Raw genomic sequence first — 10,395 nt, forward strand, 5'->3', positions numbered from 1 at the left:
GCCCTGCGGCTTGCACCCAGCCTGCAACAACGTGTGACGATTAACCTAGTCCCAGGGGCCAGAGTGTGTAGCGATGAGTCACCCTGAGCAGCTCCAACAAGGAGACCCCCTCCTCCCAAGCCAACACTTGGGCTGAGACCTGGTTGCCAAGCAACGAGACATAACACATATAAATACAACTCAGTCTCTTGCTGTAACAGTGAGGCCTGTTTCTTGCATGGCTGTCTTTTCCTTGTGTTTCCCCTCTGCCCTCGGCCTTCCCTCCAGCTTCTCCTGGGGCAGTAGGTTTGATCCTCAAGCTAAGAGCTTCCAGGAGAGCGAAAGCAGACTGCAGAGGTGGATTCCTAGCGGTGGACGTGGAGCTCTGCCTGGGCGATGACTGGGACGAGGCTGCACAGGGCTGGGTGGGAAGGAGGTGCAGGCGGTGTGGGAGGTGGCAGGAGACAGGGTGGACTTTTACCATTCCGGCTGGTAAAGGCGGTAGTGGCTGGACATGACTTCCTGACGCTGAGGCAGGAGCATGGCAGAAGGAGCTCCGCAGGTGAGGGTGCACACCCATTTCCTAGGGGTAGGAGGGGCTTCTGCTGCTCTGGGTGCCCCAAGGGTGGCGACAGCCTCCTGGGTGGGGCTCGTGCCATCTCCTCTTGAACCTGTGCTTTTCTCATTCCACCTCGCATTCCCAGTTTAGCTGCCGCATATCTGGAGAGGGTGGCTCCCCTGGGAGGGCCTCTTGCCTACACATCTGCCCTGCTTATGCCCAAGACAGCATATGTGGTAACGGTTATTATTTTAGGACTCCTCTTGCAGGTCACTCCTCCTGCATATATATCATCCTATTAACCCTCACAATGACAATGTAATGTTGGTATTATTTTTTCATCAGTTTTATTAGGCTTAATTTACACACAATAAAATATACCATTTTTCCCTATACAATTTGATGAGTTTTGACAAAAGTATACAATGTCATAACCAGCATCACAGTGTCCATGACCTAGAACATGTCCATCACCCCTCTGCAGCCTGTCCTCTACCCTTGGCCCCTGGCAACCACAATGACCACTAGAGTTTTACCTTCCCTAGACTTTCATCGAAATGGAGGCAGCTATGCTAACCACACCACCACCAGAGCAAGGCAGAATAATACCATATGTAGTCCTCTGTCTGCTGAAAGCTTTCTTTCACTCACCATAATTCTTTGGAAATGTTATCATTGTTTTGGTCCTTTCTTTGCTAACCAGTTAATGACTATTTGGGCTGTTTCCACTTTGGGGCTATGATGAAAAAAGCAGCATCGAACATATATATGTACAAGCATTTGTATAGACACGTGTTTTCATTTCTCTAGGAGTGGGAGTTCTGCTTCATTCAAGAAGTGAAAGGCTGAAGCTCAGAGAGGTTAAGAAACTTGCCTGAGCTGACACACCTTGGCAGAAATTCACAGCCAAGCCTGACCTCTACGGCAGGTGGTCACCCATAGGAAATGGGTATTTTTTAGTTGAAAGTACTTCTTTGGCCAGTAATTCCTGCAGTTGTGTGTACCTGGGCTGGATTCAGCTGTATTCAGGCTCTTAGCCGGCAGAAGTAGACTGACGCTCAGCACAAGTTGCTGAGTGCACAGGGGGCATAGGTCACTCTTGGAAGGCATTTCAGCAGGTGAGTTCCAGAAGCCTGGGTGGCCGGGCTGCAGACTTCGTTTTGTTTTCTGAAGGTGTTTGCCAGCCTTCTCCACTGTGAAGGGACTGTTTTCTCTAATCAATTACTTGAGAGGAGAGCCTTTGAGGGGAAGTGCCCTGCACCTCATCAAGCTTTTACCCACTGCTCTGAATATCCATTGTGGGTTTCCTGAGTCCATCATCGCTTTCACATCTATTAGTTGCCGGCATTTTTCTGTGAGGGAGAGCTTTCCCTTCTTCCTCACTCATGTTTAGATCACTATACCTCATGAATGATTATATGGGACATAATCCTTTATTATCATTGCTTTAATGTTCCACACGTCCCAGATTTGGCCCAAATCAGCCCTTGAAGCTGACTCCTGTGTCCTTTTAACATATGTACAATGACCCAGGCTTTTGTACTTCTGCTGCAGCCCCAGTCCCTTTTGGTAGAGAATGGCATTCAACAACCAAGGATGGGGCGCTAGATATACTCATGGTGGCTGGGATGTCCCACTTCTAGGCCTCCTCAGGCTATAGGGTTTTAAGGCAGCGGGGTTACATAGAAGGCAGGGCCGTGAGACTCAACTTGTAAGTGAGGGCTCAGCAAAATCGGGCACCAGCTTCTAAGGGAATCTGCAATATGTACCAGGTCCACTGGAGGGTGAAACCCAGGCCAAGCCAACCAGGCCTTGCAGTTTCTCTGCTCAGAAATCCCCCCACAGGGTCGGATGGCTCAGTCATCAAGCATCTGCCTTTGGCTCAAGTCATGATCCCAGGGTCCTGGGATCAAGCCCCACGTCGGGCTCCCTGCTCGGCGGGAAACCTGCTTCTCTCACTCCCCCTGCTTGTGCTATCTCTCTTGCTGTCTCTCTCTGTCAAATAAATAAAATCTTAAAAAGAAAAAGAAAAAGAAAAAGAAATCCCTCCACAAACTTCATAAAGTTTGAGGCAACAACCTCAAGGGTTGAAGGGGCGGGTAACATCTTTCAGCTTTTCTTGCTTTGGCATGAATAATTTCCAGGGCAGAGGACATGAGAGGCTGGTTCTTAAGGATGGTGGTGGAGGGCCAGGGAGTGGCAGGGGAAGGGTGGTCTTAGGGGCTCCAGAAGGCACATTGTGTCTCCAGTGATGACAGAAAACTGTCCAGGTTCTCCGGGCACGGCCCTTGCGCTATGCTCAAGGCTGACAGACCGGTTGGCTCATGAGAGTCTGATTAGAGTGAACTCCAAAATTAGAGGCAGGGACTCATAACATGGGGCCACCATCTCAGATTCGGTCTCCCTGAAAATAACTGCCTTCTGGTTCTGTTTGGGCACCCTCCATTCCTAAGGGGCTGCTGGCTCTACAGTCAGTAGCAGCACTGGGCCTCTCATGGGCAGCAGTGGGGAATGGCTTTCACATGCCTTGCCCCACTGGTGTCCAACACAATCCTGTCTTCCGCTGAGTGAGCCAGGCCCAGAGGATCAGGCACCAGTCCCTGCCAGCTCCAGAGCCACCAGGCTTGGCCACAGCAGGGCAGCTGGTGTTTGAGGGCACAGGGAACCCGACTCTCTGAGACAGGTCTGAACAACCCCAGCAGTCTGGAGGGGCCGAGGCGTCAGTGGCACTGCCGTCTCTCAGGACGCTGAACACTGTCCAGTGCAGCCCCAGATGCGCTGGCCTCTGTTGAACCAGACCTTCAGGTGAAGAAAGGACGTAAACCCTTTGAGCGGACTTGCAGGAACCAGCTGTGCAAGGAGCTGCACCACACTGGCTTGAGGGGCGTCATGAGCCAAAAGGATGAAGATGATGAATTCTTCCCTGGTGTCTGTTGGCGTCAACACCCATGATGGTGCACCTGGCGTGGGGTGGGGGAGGGTCCTGCAAACCAGCTCTGAAAGGGGACTTGGGGGTGCCTGGAGGGAAGGAAGCCAGTGGTTTCACCCCAGGCCAGGCTGAACCTGGAGGGCAGAGCCCCAGGTGCTGGGAGGGGCAGCTGCATGCAAGACAGGGAGCAGTACCCTGTACCGCTCCCTGTAGCATTAGGCAATCAGGGAGGGGCTCTGGGACCTGGCATTAGGGAGGAACCCTGAGACACCAGGTACTGGGGAGGGCTGGACTTCATTCAAGGTTGCTCCATTAGATGTCCCAGCAGCCTGGTAACAGCAACCCCACCTTTCTCTGCTGCTTTTTCGTTAGATGCAAATGAGAATAATAATTCTGCTGACGTATTTCTCAGGATGTTTGTGAAAAACACCTAATAGTACATGATAAAGAGAGTGGGGAAGAGGCAGAGAGAGAAGGAAAAAGAGGAACAGGAAGAGAAAAAGAAGACAATATAAACAGGAGAAAGGGAAGAAACATACTCCTCGTTCTGCTGTCAAAACCCAGAGATCTGAAGCGACAATGGGCCATTAGGGGGTGCTGCAGTGGTGGAGGCCGCCAGGAGGCCCGGAACAAACGGCCAACTTCTAAAAAACTAATTATGGTTAACAATTTGATGTTTTAAAGGCATATCTTTAACTGTAAAGTCTTAGAATGCACCAACTCAGATAACCCATGTGATTTAAGCATCTCTAGGTCCTTTTCCAAAACAGGAAGTTCTCCCCCAATGACAGCCCCTAATTTCCTTTTGCACTGTATCATGTCCTATTTAATGCCGGGACGAGGGCTAAGGGAACGTGAAAGGGACAGTCATCTCCTGGATGAGTTTCACTTCTCAGATTTCACTTAACATTGGTATCTCATGTGGTCTGTCATTTTGCCGTAAACACCAAGGGCGAAAAGAAATCTCTATTATGTTCTCTGGCAGCCAAGAAGCTGTCCTTAGCTCTCTACTCATTATATGAACATATTTCATTAAAAAAAATTAGAATAAAAGAGTTAAAATTTAAATGTATATACCAGCTATCCAATTTGTAATTACAGCAGAAAATAAAGTAAAACTACTTAGGTTGCATAAGTGAAAAAAAGTAGCATACAAAATTGCATGTATAAGATTGCAACTACCTAAAAAGTATCTAAAAATGTACCTAAAAGCAAAAAATACCATCACAACAAAGATCTTCTCAGGGAGAAAAGACTGAATGGAAACAGCTACAGATGGAATGAGAGGATTTTCTTCCTTGTGTTTCCCACATTTTCCATCAATATGTGTAACATAATGGAAAATACATGACAAACATAATTTTAAAGAAATACACGTACTGGCAACTGATAAAGGAAAGAATTAGAGATGACCAAGATCACAGAAAATTCAAGACAAGCCTCTGTGGGAAATCTTGTCATATGGTCTCTTTCCACACTCACAAAGCTTCTTGGGCAATCCCAAATAGTGGAAATCCAAGAAATGACTTTTCTGTGCTTGTGGAAGCACTGTGGACTTTTTATCAGGAGATTTACCTTACTAATGTTTTGCTTTTTGACACAGCAAAGTGAGTGTCCACCCCAACTGCCCATGGGATATGACAAAAGTAAAAATAAAAATAAATAATAGACTCATCATGGATCGTTTATACAGCATACGGTATACCTACAGGGTCCTGTTCTAGTTCCCCAAGTCGCGACTCTCCACTTGCTTCTCAGGGAAGACACGATTGGCTGTAATGCAACAGCCATCTCTCCCTAGGTTCCCTTGTAAGCTTTAGCCTGGGTTTGTGGTCAGACATGGCCTGGCAGTGTGCCCAGCCCTGGCGCACACCTCGTGTGGGCTGAACCCATCATGGTAGTGCTGACTCCTCTACAGACACAGGAAAGGAGCTGGCCCAGTTCCAGCCAATGAGGTACTTTCAGGAGTAGGTTCAGCTACCAGTGCCAGACACTTACTCCTCTCTTATGTGGAAGTACAGAGCCCTGTGGTATGGACTGAGATGGGTGCTGCTTCCACCATTTCTCTGTGTGGCCCCTTGTCCTCATTCTCCAAGACAGCCTGTAAGGTATTCCAGGACGGAGAAAGGGATGAGAGAGAGGCGAAAGCAGTTGTCTCTTGAGGAAGGGTCTCTCAAGAAGGTTCTTGGATGGACACGTCCATTGATTTCCCTTTTACTAGCACTTAGTCACATGACCACATTTAGCTGCAAGGGAGGTTGTTACCCGAGCTCTATTGCTCAGCTAAAATTTGATTTTTATGGAAAGAGGAGAATGAACTCAGGGGCACCATTAGCAGATTTTTAGCAAGAACAAAAGGGGCAGTCTGCTGGAGGGCTGATGTGAGATTGTCCTTGATGAAGAGAATCCCAAGCACACCTAGCCTCAGATTTTGGTTTCTTTCTGTTTTGTTTTTACTTAAATTCAATTAATTAACATACAATGTATTATTAGTTTCAGAGGTAGAATTCAGTGATTCATCAGTCTTATATAATACCCAGTGCTCATTACATCACAGATTTTTGGTTTCTAATGTTATTCTCCAATAAGAGAAAACAGGGCTCTGTGGACAATGGCTGATTCTAGGACTGGGGCAAGAAATATTCAGGATGAGCATGGCACATCTGGTAATGCCAGAAAGTAAGGAAGTACTCAAAAAGTAGAAAAAGAAAAAGAAAATCCCACAGTGATGGAAGTATGTCAAAGGGTTACAGGAACCAATGAAAAGAGCTCCAAATGGCCAAATGTGGAACAATTTGAGCAACAAAATAAATATATTATATTGGATTACAACTTAAAGTGTAAAATAAGTATCTGTAGGTCCATATTAATATAAATAAATGATTGCATAAATAATAACTGAGGGAGAAGAGACATTTTCCATGGAGAATTCCAAGGAATTTATGTAGATACTCTGCATTCTTAGGAAGTGAAACACAGCTCCCTGCTCCTTAGGTGGGAGCACAGTGATTTCCTTTCAAAGAATACGATATGGAAAGTGGGGAAAAAGAGTGTGAGAAACCTGACAGGTGAGGCTTCAAAGAGGCAACCAAGGTCAACAGCCATAAATTATGTTGATGTGTACCACTGATAAGAAGGGCATGTCACCTCTGTGATCTTCACCCCCAAATTCGTAACCCTAGGTTAAGCATGAGAAAAACATAAGACACACCACAGCGGAGGGATAGTCTACAAAATCTCTGACCAGTGCTTCTCAGAACTGTCAAGGTCATCAAAAACAAGGGACGTCATAGCCAAGAGGAGTCTAAGTCCACAGAAGGACTAAATATAATGTGGGATGCTGGATGGCATTCTGACACAGAAAAAGGACATTAGGTAAAAATTATGGAAATCTGAATAAAGTGTGGACTTCAGTTAATGATGATGTTGGTTCCCTCATTTGACAAATGTTTCAGATATTAATAATTGAGGAAACTAGATGTGGGGTATATGGGCACTCTCTGTACTATCTGCTCAATTTCTCCGTAAATCTAAACCTTTTCTAAAATTAAAATTAAAAGATTATGAGAAAGAATGAATATATGAATCCTTCCCCTTTCCTGTGTAGGAAGGCAAGCTATTTGGAGCTGAAGGAGAATCTTCTGACTGAGGAGATGACCATTCACCGTCCTAACCAACTTTGGACCCCTCTACTGGGTTTTTGTTATATAAGAAAATAAACTTCACAAACAGAGCTTCACAAAACAGAGTTGTTTTGAGCCAGGTGTCTTGTTTCTTGCAGCTGAATGCATCCCAACTGATAGTTCTCATATCACTTCCACAGCTACTGCTGTGGTTTAGACCTTCACCTTCTTACTCAAGATCTTTAGCCTGCTTAAACATCCTTCCTTCCTCATCTGGTTGCTCTCTTCTCTGGATTTACCCCCTGGCTACATTTCTCCCAACACCCCAAGGCCGGCAGCTCCTGCCCTTCCCAGGACAGGGCTATTCTCTTACACTTCCAAGCTTGTGCACACTTGAGTCCTTCTGCCTGGAATGCCCATTCTTCCATCCTTATTCCTCCCAGCAAATAACTTCCCAAATTCAAGTTTCAGCTCACCATGTGTGATGGGCAGGATTCTCATATGTCCCTGAAGATCCCACTGGTAAACATGGCCTGCATAGCCCTTGGTACTGTGAATATAATGAGCTATACTTCTATGATTAGGTTATGTGGTATGACACAGTTGATTTTTTAAAAAAGATTTAATTATTTTAGAAGGGGGGTGGGCAGAGGGAGAGAGATCTCCAAGCAGACTCTGCACTCAGTGCAGAGCCTGACACAGGTCTCCATCACATAACCCAGCTGAAACCAAGAGCTGGATGCCCAACCGACTGTACCACCCAGGCACCCCGACACAATTGATTTTAAGAACAGGTTATCGGGGAGGGCCCAATTTAATCACATGAACTTCTAAAAAGCAGAGAGTTTTCTCTGGCTGGTAACATAAGAGGAAGTTAGACAGAGATTTTACATGTGAAGGGGATTTGATTTTCAAGAAATTCTGTTGCTGGCTTTGAGGACAGAGGGGTCACATGGCAAGGAATGCTGGTGGGCTCTAGAAGCTGACAGCAGGCCCTGGCTGACTGCCAGCAAGGAAATGGGGACCTCAACCCTATAACCACAAGGAACTGAATTCTGCCAACGACAAGAATGAGGATGGAAGCAGATCTTCCTCAAAGCCTCCAGATAAGAACTCAGCCCACATGACGTCCTGATTTCAGCCTTGTGATACCGAGCAGAGAACCCAGCCATGATGCCATGCAAACTCTGACCCAGGGAGCTATGAACTAATATATAGGTGTTGTTTTAAGCCACTAAGTCTGTGGCAGTCGGTTATATAGCAATAGAAAACTCACACACCATGCCTCCTCTCTGAAGTCTTCCCTCATTCCTCAGGCACACCTGTGACTTCTCTCGGCTGCTGGGGCACCTCATACACAGCCCTGCTACAGGGCAAGTCACACAAGTATTATAATGATCCACTTAGCAGTCTACCCTCCTCACAGATTCCAGAGTTCCTGAGAAATGTTGGAACCTATCACTTCATCATTGCAATCTCAGGCACAGAGCAGGAAAGCAAAAAATATTGGTTAAATGAAGGTTTCATCAAGAAAAAAAAAATCCCAAGATCACTAATTTGTAATCATATATACTAAAATCGCCAAAGATGCAGATTTAATGTCTAAGCAAGAGATAAAGTCACCAATGTAAAAAGAGAATGGAGAAAAAAAATGTTATTAATACACATGTAGGGTGTTTCTGAGGAACCAGATGTGAATGAAGTCCCCAGGTAAGGTTGGTGAAGGAAGAAGCAAGCAGAAGTATGAGGAAAAATCTCTCTCTACATTACTTAGTAAACAGGTATTTACTGAATGTCTGCTATGCAGTCAGGCCAGGAACTGTGGAAAACAATACGGGATTCAAATCTTGCCCTCAAAAATACTGAGAGCCTCCTTTCTGTGGCATACCGGGCTTAGAGTGTTAGAATCAAAACACTTAAAGACCTTGATTTTATGTGTACTTAAGCTTTAAAATCCTCTACTTTCTAAACAAGTGGGAGCAAATTGATTTTCTATTGAGCTCTGTATTTTTCAAGTCCTATGGTATTGGCCTTCTTTGTGTTGGATGCCTAATTCTCTGCAGAGCAGACGAACCATTATCAGTTCAGTCTGATAGTCATTTAGGTTGTTTTGAGGCTTTCACTATTACAAACCCCTGTCAAATAGCAACTTGGCTCCCGAGCCTTTTAGATCTCTGCGAAAGGATCTGTAATGAGAATTCCAGGAAGGCGACCCACATATTCTGTTATTACACAACACTCTCTCCCTCAGCCCCTGCCCCACGGATGCCAGCTCCCTTGAGCAGCTAGGGCTCCCTGAGTTGGAGCAGTTGCTTACCTCCAGACCTGGCGGGTGCGGCTCCCATCTCTCTCAATTCAACTGCTGGAGTGGAAATGTGGTCTGGAATCGGCAGGAAGGGGGTGGGATACATAATGTACCGAGAAACCAAGTAGACGCTGAGCGAGGGAAAAACTGGTTCAGGAAGTTGTCAGGGGATACTTGAGGAAAGAAGAGATGGGGCGGGAAAGATGCTTTTTGGGTCAGAGTACCGTGGGCTAAAAACAGTTGGGATTACAGGTTAGTCACTTCGCGGAGGGCCTCCAAAGCCAACGCGATTAATTTGTTTTATCCTGTGGGCGATGGGGAGCGGAGGAAGGATTCAGTTGAGATTCAGGTTTCAAATTCTGCCACTAGCTCTAGGGGTGGGCTGTCAACTCATCTCTCCGGGCTGTTTCCAGATCTGTTAAACTGGGAAAGTAGTACTTGCTGGGCCGAGCTAGAACTGTGATAGGAACTAAACAGAGAACCGCTGTAAAATTTAGAAGGCCGATACCTGGTGTGTGTGTTTCGGGGGGGGGGCGGGTGGTGGTTTACCGTTAGTTGACAAGCCGACAATAATTTCTAAAGTCCTTCAGAAAAAAATTCTGCAATGAAGTCCGAAAATTAAGAGGCAGATGGCTTTCTGCCTGCAAACAACAAGCCAGACTCAGAGTCGGTCACAGCCTTTCCTTGCTCTGCTGCTCCCCTGGGTTTGCTTGTAAGTCTCAAGCGCGGAGAACACCCGCAGGAGGGGGAGGAGAACTCCCGCGCGCGTGCGTGTGGGGGACGCACGGGTCCTGGAGCGGGGGGCGGGGCTGGCGCCGGCGCTGACCGGAGTTGGGAATCCCCGCACTGCCGAGCGGAGGGGGCAACAGAGTGTGCGTGGGCGCAGCCGGTAATTGCGCAGGCGCGGGAACGCTCCCCTCGGCGTTCGTGCGGCGTTGCAGGCTGGGCGCGCGCGCCCGCGCCCGCGGCGGGTTCCGCTCCCGGCGGGCGGAGGGCTGCG

The sequence above is a fragment of the Ailuropoda melanoleuca genome, chromosome 2 (assembly GCF_002007445.2).
Source record: "Ailuropoda melanoleuca isolate Jingjing chromosome 2, ASM200744v2, whole genome shotgun sequence".
NCBI lineage: Eukaryota > Metazoa > Chordata > Mammalia > Carnivora > Ursidae > Ailuropoda > Ailuropoda melanoleuca.